Genomic DNA, 9,842 nt, shown 5'->3' on the forward strand with positions numbered 1-9,842 from the left:
ATCCGGTCTTTTGGAACCGACATACCCAGAGTGAGCAAGTTCAGGCGGATTTCAGCCAGAGTTCAGGATTAAAGTCAGGGTAGTTTAAACATGCTTCCTGGAATACCCCCCTGACTTCCTCTGTACTACGCTTAACCAGCTAAGCTACCCAGCCACCATATTTTTATATTTTGTAAAATGTTCCAGTTTGGTCTGAAGACATGTTCACTTACTTTTTAAAAAACCTTTTGGGTAATTGCACATGGCATTTTTTTTTTATAAAATACATGTGGTATTTATATCTTGAGTACTTGCTGATTCTTAAAGTTTTTGATTATTCTTGACTGTATTATCGCATGACTTCATTCAGATTTTTACAAAACCACATTTTTGTCCTCAGGCCCCCCATTTTCAACATCTTTGTAACTTCAGATTCACATTTATGAGCAGAGATGCTGCATAAACACAGCAATTTATGAATTAAAATTACACACTCCACATTAGGGGAGTAATAAAGCAAGTTCCCACTGGAGGTTTCCAAACCACTAAGCAAGCACAACTCATGCTAATGAGTGTGAACTAATTTGTTGTTATATTGAACAGAGGGTTGTTAATAGCAGGAACCATCCCTCTTCACTAAAATAATTGTTATATTGAACAGAGGGTTGTTAATAGCAGGAACCATCCCTCTTCACTAAAATAATTATTCTAATTGCTCATTTCAAAGGTGATTAAAATGCCTTTAAACGGACAATTTTCAGGTACCTCCTGGTTTCAGACCTGTGGTCAGTGAGAGCTCCTGTCTTCTCTCTGCAGCCAAAAATCTGATGGCATTACCAGATTAAGTCATATTTGGTGGTGACAAAAAGGATTTTTTACCTCTTGTGTAAAGAAGGAAATCTAAAGGAGTGGTCCGCAACATTAGATTTAAGTCATGTCTCAGTGTTCTTGGGTTGTATTCAGACTGCACACATTTTGTTCGCTTTAACCCTTGTGCTATCCTTGCCACTTTAACATTGGGAGTTGGGTCATCTAGACCCACCATTAGACAGTGCTCTGAACCTTTTTTCTTCAATGATTTGTGATCTTCACTGGTGTCTATGGATTACATGAAATCCTCTTCACCTTTATCAACCTTTGTCATGGTAGGGAGAACGCGTCAATGGAAGGGTGGGGTCATAGGATAGCACAAGGGTTAAGTGAACCAGAGTTCATTTACCAGATTTTCTGTCTGAATACACCCAAGCGGACCCTGGTCCGGGACCAGGAACTGCTCTCTGAACTATCAGGTTTACTTGAGGTGGACTTGGTTCATTTCTAATTGGAATGAGCTTCTGTTCACTATGAGATTCTTCAGTCTGAATACAATCCGTCCTCAGAGCAGAACAACTGAACCAAAGGGGCCACCGTAGCCGACGTAAACAGAGTAGAAATGAAGCAACAGATGAGCTGGGACAAATATAAAGCTACAATTGTCGTGTCCAACTGTTTACCTGTATGCTTTTCTGTGTCTTGTTACGCAGCACGCACTGCTCTGACGACACCCTTAAAAGCTATCATGTAGTTTCTTGACAGTATTCTCTTAAAACAATGAAATAACACCACAACGATGAGACACAGCTACTCATTGAAATGTGATTGGATGAATTGAGGTTCATCAACACAACTTTTAATGTGACACACATGTGGTGCAATGCGGGGTTCAGTGCCTTTTTCCCTTAAATCTAAAATGAGCCTTTGCACAAAATGACTGCTTAAATCAGAAATCAAAACACGGCTGGGTTGTGCACAAATGTTCCTATATTTACAGTTATTTTCTAAATCTAATGAAGGAGAATTACTATTTGAATGGTTCATTCAAAGTCCAAACAGCAACTGCTCCAGTGAAGTTCTCAGGAAAGAATGCTAAAAAAAAATTGAAGTTCTGGATGCTTGGACCAATGTTATCACCTGGAGGGACAGGCATGTTCAACAATCTGTTTAGAGCACCAGGCAGCAGCAGGATTGTGAAGCTCCCTGTCAAAGTCAGCCTCTTGTTTCAGACTGCATATGGTAAAGAAAACCCTTCTTCTTCGTTAGTTGTGGTTAGATATTTTTGGTTTGTCTCCTCCATGCAGCTGTGTAACCCTTGTGCTATCCTAGGCACTTTAATGTTGGGAGTTAGGTCATCTAGACCCACCATTAGACAGTGCTCTGAACCTTTTTTCTTCAATGATTTGTGATCTTCACTGGTGTCCATGGATTACATGAAATCTTTCCACCTTTATCCACCTTTGTCATGGTAGGGAGAACACGTCAATGGAAGGGTGGGGTCATCTAAGATAGCACAAGGGATTTATGGCCGCATGGTGTCATTTGTCCTTTGTCCACATGATGTTGCTCTTGTCCTTCTAATGGCAGACTGTTGCTCCAGGTAAAGCCTGATCATAAAAAACCCCAGCTCTCTCCTCCTCTTGTCTTATATAATAGCAGTATTTTTAATCTGTTTGCTACACGGGAAATTTCTCACAATTAGTATGCATCAATTTATTCATTTATGTCAGCATCAGCACTCTCCTGCACAGGAAATAATGCGTTTCCTCTACTACATCACATGATTGATTATTGTTCAGCCATGCAGCTGATAAACATTTGTCTTGAGTTTATGGCTTTTAAGTGCCACAAGTGCTGAACATCGGCATTATGAATATATCTGCAACTGATGAAACTCATATTGTAGAGGCTGGAAGAAACAGTCTTAGCAAATGAAATGGTTTTGTTTCCATTGTTATCCCAGTTGTCTAGAAACAGATTGAGACATTTCTCTATGGGAAATGCCCTCTGGGAAGAAAAGTCAGTGAAGCTGTGCAGCACCATGGCTCAGGTAAAACTATCACCTTATAAGCACCCGGTTTTTCTCAAATACTGTCCATTTTCTTCCACATCCCATTATGGAGAGTCAAGACACAAAGAGCTGGGTTCACTTCATACACCCCTCAGTCTAGTTCTGTTATGTGCGAATAGTTTACAGGGGACGGAGCTACAAATGTCTCTCGCCAAAAGAGGGCTAAAAGTAAGCAGATGCAGTTTAGAATTGTTAAAAGAAAAAAAAACTGTTGTTCACTTTTCTTGTTGGAATCTGTTGAACTTTGAACCATAGGTTCAGAGGCAGACATGTTGGTTCTGCTGAAGAACCCAAGTGCTCTCTGGGTCATTTACCAATGGATAAGATTCCACTTTAGGATCAATTATGACAAGTCATCCAGGTTCAAAGCAGCTCCATACCATCACACTACTTCCACCATGTCTGATTGTTGCTTTCATTCCTGTTCTCAGTAATGTCTGTAAATCCTCCGGGTTTGACTAAGAGTCTGGATCTTTACTATTGTTTAATTTATTTGGAAGGCAGCAGGTTGCTGAGTTTTATTTTGGAATGTTTTACTTTATGGATTTTATTTTTGAGATATCTCGATTCAGCAGATCCAACAAAAATCTGACAAAAAAAGTTCCTCATCCATGATTTAGGGATGGGTCTTTATTTCTTCACAAAAAAGGCAGAACAACTCATTTTTGTGTGGATGTCAATCACTTAAAAACATTGTTTTTTAAATCAATTACATACATTTCAGGCAGCCAGTAGCAAGGCTCTTTCAAAATCTGATCAAACGCAATGTAAACAGAAATGAATAGGAACCAATATTGAACCCTGAGGTTCACCACATTCAATGAAAACTTTAAAGTTACAGACAGTGAACACCACTCACCACTTCAGTGCATGGCCATTGATACCCTTTCAGGTGTAAAGATGGTTTAATTAATTTCATAATACAAAATATTAAAATTGAACATATGAAGATATATAATGAGGATAATTTAAAAGGCATCATAGTTGTGAAAGGTTAGAAAAAAACGTTCTCTGAAAAGTAAATATTTAATATCGGAATAATACCAGACTGAAAAAATCTATTGAAACTGTTATGGGTTATAAGTGTTTAAGACCACGTGTTTGTTCCTTTTGCAAACAAAAGCTTTAGCTAAGATGGATTTAGAAACCATTTAAGAAAGATACTTGGTGCACAGAAAACTACAAAAGACTTTGCTAGGGGAGTTCTGTTTAGTGTGAAGTGACTGTACAAAACAGCATGTTGCATGCAGGTCTACTGTATACAAACTGTAAAATGTAAATATTTACTATATGACTGATTCCCCTCATGAAGTGCTGTTTTAGAGAATGCTGAGAAGGAGGTTCTGTCACTCTTTGTACTGTCTGTGTTATCAGGATTTGGGTGAGAAATACTTTTCATCTTGAGATCATCGGCTAAACAATTGATCCTGGATTTGCTTTACAGTCACAGGACCTGGACACCTTGCAGTCATTGAGATTCAGATTTGGGTCAAGAAGTTTTATTGGTTGTATGCTATGAAGCAGTGGTCCCCAACCCCCAGGCCGCGGACCGGTACCGGTCCGTGGGTCATTTGGTACCGGGCTGCACAGAATTATTAAAATAACTTACATCACTTCCGTTTTATCTATTTCGGAATCTGAAAGATGTTTTATTTTGAATAATTGCCCGATTCTCTGTTCCATCAGTCTATGTTACTCTTGACGCAGGCTAATTCGCTCGTCTCGGTCACGTGATAGGATCCCGCTAAAATAAAACCCAGGAACTAGCAAAATGAAGAAAAAAACAAACGTCTTTGGAAAGTTTTTTGCCAAGTGGAAAAGGCCCAGCCAGGAAACAGAAGAGGAGCCTTCCACTTCCCAAAAAAAAAAAAGCTACGTTTAATAGACAGTATCAGGAGTCCTACTTAAAATACAGATTTATCCCAACAGGAGATTCCCTGGAACCATTCAGCATTGTGGTGAGTTGGATTATCCATGCACTTATTTTGAAGGCATGTTTAAATGTTATAATAATAGCGACCAGGGAGTGTTGCGGGCAGAGAGGACGTTGCTCGTGTCATAATTCGTGTTTATTTTTTTGTTTAGAAAATACCACAGTTTTCATGCATGTCATATTATTTTGTTGTACTGTAGTGTTGGTCACTAGCACATTTGGTTTGGCATCACAGGGAATCAAATCAATCCCCTTAGCCTGCTTTGGTCAAAATAGGGTTGAGCACGGGTGTTTCTTTTTGCCTATGGGTCCTTTCATCTGGCAGTTATGTTGTTTCACCCTTAGTTATTTCTACCTGTTATGTTTACTTCTTTTTAGCACCATGAGTGTGGGAAGGGGAGAGGATGATCACACCTGTGCGATGTACAATGTTTAGCGTGTCAAAATAAAAGTGCAGAGGACGTCTTATCACGTGTTTCTGCCATTAATGGCAGCGTTGCTGCAGCGTGTGTTCGCCACATATAACTCACCGGTCCGTGAAAATTTTGCCACACATCAAACCAGTCCGTGGTGCAATAAAGCATTTAACCTATGCTTAATAGCATTGGCTGGCTATAAATGCTATAAAGCAGGGGTTCTCAAAATGCGGCCCAGGGGCCAATGGCGGCCATCGGGAAGATTTTGTGTGGCCCTCAACATAAGAGAGCCAGAGCAGGTTCCTTTGAGGCAAAACGTTGTGTTGGCGAGAAGAATAGGCACTTTCAAGCTAAGTGGACAAATGCTTACTTTGTGGTACCTTATGGGCTGGATAATTATTTGCAAGCAGGTAAATGCAATGCTCAAGAATCAAAAATAAAATGTCACTATGTTACAAATCATAAAAACTATGACGAATTTACCGGTGAGGAGTGCAACAAATAAGCTCCAACAACTACAACGAGGCTATGCTGCACTGTCCATTTGAAGATGATTTAGTGGATGAAGAAGCTCAAATAATACTTTTTCCACCATGAAAGGGTGATAAGACCACGTTTGGATGTTGGAAAGATAAACCTTTTTACTTTGATCTAACTTGATTATTTGCTTCAGTTAAGATAAATCATTTCTTTTAGTTAAATCAGCTTAAAAATAACACGTAGTTATCAGAAATTTATTTTACTTTCATTTAAATTAATTCAATTAAGTAGGTGTAACTTTGGTGCTGCTGTTAGATCGGCACCGCAAGGGATTGTGGGATACTATTCCCTTTGCCTGTCTGGACGGATTTGGGTTTAAGTTTTTTTTTTTGACCAAATGTGTTTAGTTGCTTAGCTGTTTTACTGTGTTTTGTCTAGTTATTTGTCCTGTTATGTTTAATTCTTTCTGCACCATGAGTGAGAGGGAGGGAGAGGATGATGAGATTATTTAGCACCACTGGTGCCCAGTGGTCTAATGTTAAAGTCAGGGAAATGGTAAATGATTTCATGCTGCAAATCTATATTTTTTCTGTCATTTTATTGTTTTAAAATTCAGTTGTCTAATGTTAAAGTCTGAGAAATGGTACATGACAATATGTTTCAAATTGCGAATCCATTTTGTTTCAATAATTTTATTGTTATAAAAATGAGAATATCTGCGGGCTCAAACTTAGACATCTGAGAGCTCGAGAATTATAATAAATTAAGATGGAAAAACACTTAATTGAATTGGAGTAAAAGGACATTTAGTTAGATAAATATGTAAATTTTAGCCATATAAACAACTATTGAGTTGGAAAGACATAAAAAATTAGGTTGAATAGATTTAACTCAATTACTTGTTACCAATTAAAGTAATTCATTAAAGTTGGATAATTTATATATATATATATATATATATATATATATATATGCGTCACAACGAAAATAGAAATGAGATAGAAACTCGTGTGTTTACTTTGTCTGTTCTTTTTCTCCAAGCAGAAACTCTTTCTTTTGATGATGCAGCCGTGTTACTTTTTTGTTGGACGTATAATAATCTTCATACGCGTCATTAAAATCTCAGACTCCGTCTCACTGAAGTATACCGCTCTTTTTTTTCACCTCACGTTTCCATGGTGACTCCGGAAATCGGCGATCCATTTACAATGTCTTTATGTACTTGCTGTTCACGTGCATTAACCCAGGGTTACCAAGTCGAGCGTAATTACGCCAACTCAAATCCGGTCTTTTGGAACCGACATACCCAGAGTAAGCAAGTTCAGGCGGATTTCAGCCAGTGTGTTAATATGAACCCCTTTTGTAACAGATTAAAACTCTTTGGAGGTTTAGCCGCTAGGACAGGACAGGGGTGGGATGATAATACAGGGTCATGTGATGGGTGTCATTAGTAACTTACATTACATGCGTTAATGCTCTTACACACACGTACACACACCATCATGCAGAATCCACACAACCGTTAACCAGTCTTAATCATACAAATTCTTAGTAACCATAGAAGACTTCTTGCCACACATCACTCCGACCGGCACCTACTTGTGCACACAGACATGAATACATGGGATTAGAGAAGGGAAAGGGACACAAGGAGAAAAATAAAGAGGACCCTCTGCCGCTGACTGGGCCCTACAAAAACAAGCACATCAGGACATATAATAAATAATTTCAGATATTTACACTGTTACCTGAGAACCACTTCATCCATTTCGGTAGATTGTAAACCAACATTATGGCCACCTGCTGAGTGAGACGGTGGGTTCCATGCTCATGTATGGGTCAGAAAGTTGGTCCAAAAGTACAATCATACTTTAGCTTGGTTTGGTCCAGATTGCTTTGTGAGAGTAAAGACTAACACACTGTCCCTGGTCTTATAACAGCTGAGTAACAGGAGCTGCTCCTTTTCTTGAATCCAGTAGATAATTCTAGAAACTCCGCAGAAAGGAGATCCTACAGGGAGAAAGAAATGCTTCATTTGCTTTGCTCACTCCTAATGGGTGAGTCAGCAGCTTCAGTCCTAGACGATGGAAGCAGCAGTGTTTCCACAGAAAACTGCTGACCTGTCATTGTTCCACAGAAACATCACATAAATGGTTTAGTAGAGGGAAGTTTAAGAGAGAATTCCTGTGCTGACAAATACACTGCCTCTTGATCATTTTAGCAAAAGATTAACTGTGTTTTGTTTTTTACTTGATCACTTTCAGTTTCTTTGTTTTGGAAGCTAAAAAATGGAAATGTAAAATAAATGTGCATTTGTTCAGCTCAGGACAGACTTTGATTTAATGTCATAAATGATGGCAGATGAGACCCAAATGCAGGAGACTGACTGAGACAAAAACCTGAACCTGAACGTGACACAAGTAGAAAAGTTGAATCATGGACCATCAAAACAATGACCATGCAGAAAATCAAACACCGAACAACTCAAACCATTAAAAGCAGAGAATAAAAAACAGCTTTTGAAGATTAGAACTAAAACTTATTTTCTGTGTGACTGTTTGAAAAGACACCAAAAGCTAAACTGCAGACGCAATCTAAAAACGTCTAAAGAGCTAAATATGACCTGAAATGGTCTATTGAACAAAACCTAAAAAAGCAAAACTAAAGGCAACGATCTTAACAGAAACACCACCAGCTTTGAGAGATTGTACAGAAACCTTTGAAATATATATTTGAAACATAAACTTATTTTTGTGAACAATATCTGGATCCACACATGGCATTTATGGCCCACAGCATCTTTGTGACCTAGTGTCAGAAGTAAGAGCTCGGTCTCCCCCTCTTGTGAGTTCTAGCCACACCTCCTGGATGCTACACACCTGACTCTCACCTGACTCTCATTCACTCAATCAACCACAGCATGCGTAAGCACTGCACTGAGCTGAGCTCCTTGTAAAGTATTGTTTGTGCCACTCTGCCTTCCTTGCTTAGCGTTATATCTGGACCGGCTCTTCTGTCTTCTGACTCTGTTTGCCTGCCCCGACCCTCACCTTCATTATTTGTATTGGAACCCTGCTGGAGCTGCGGGAGTTTCTCAGGCAGTTTGGACAGCCTTGGTCCAGAGAGCTTTGTGTGTGAAAACCAACCAAACCAGATGAAGATTGAGTCATTCATTCATTTTCTGAACCCATTTTGTCGCTTTCGGGGTCACTGGGCTGCTGGAGCCTATGCTGGCCATTTGTGGGCAAAGGCAGGGGACATCCTGAACAGGTCGCACTCTCACATTCACACCTTGGGACGATTTAGAGCAGGGGTCAGGAACCTTTTTGGCCGAGAGAGCCATGAACACCACATATTTTTAAATGTAATTTTGTGAGAGCCATACAATATGTTTAAAACTGAAAATAGTTTTAGACAAAGTGAATGTGTGCATTTTATGTAATTTCAACACTTTTAATTCCACTTTTAAAGTACAATAAGTCTGTGGATTCTTTTTAAAAACAATGTTATTGTAGCAGACTTAGTTGGACTGGGTGGCTGTTGATGTTCTGTTTCAAGTCCCCCAGACAGGACTTGAACCTTACTGTGAGGCAAGAGCACTAACCACTTCGCCACCACAGCTGGGCATCCCTGCCATTAGACCCTCCTTCTAGGTAAAACGGCTAAAAGACAGATTGCTAATTGCTAATGCTAATAGCAATGCTAGCATTCGTAGTGGTTCTTCTGAAACGGGGAGCGATGGAGAGACTTTGGGACACCAAGTGGAATCATTTCTCTCGTCTAAAGGAATTTCCCTGGACCTAAATACGATTGAGACCTTCCACCCGCTCCCCAGGAGAAAGGAGACAGATAAACCAGCGATCCTCATCAGGTTTGTGAATCAAAAACACAAGCTAGCTCTGACGAATCAAAGGAGGAATCTGAAGGGATGTGCTGTTTATGTAAACGACCATCTGACCAGAAGGAATGCTGAAATCGCCAAACATGCTAGGCTTCTTAGGAAGCGTAAGCAGATTGAGAGCACTTGGGTTAAAGGCTGCAGGATTTACGTCAAACCACTATGTCAATGGGCGGGCAAGGCGGTAATCAACCCTGCAGTATTCCGATCAGAGGTCGATCAACCCTACCACTGCACCTACTCTTACTTGTT

Source organism: Oryzias latipes, chromosome 24, assembly GCF_002234675.1.
Source record: "Oryzias latipes chromosome 24, ASM223467v1".
Lineage (NCBI taxonomy): Eukaryota > Metazoa > Chordata > Actinopteri > Beloniformes > Adrianichthyidae > Oryzias > Oryzias latipes.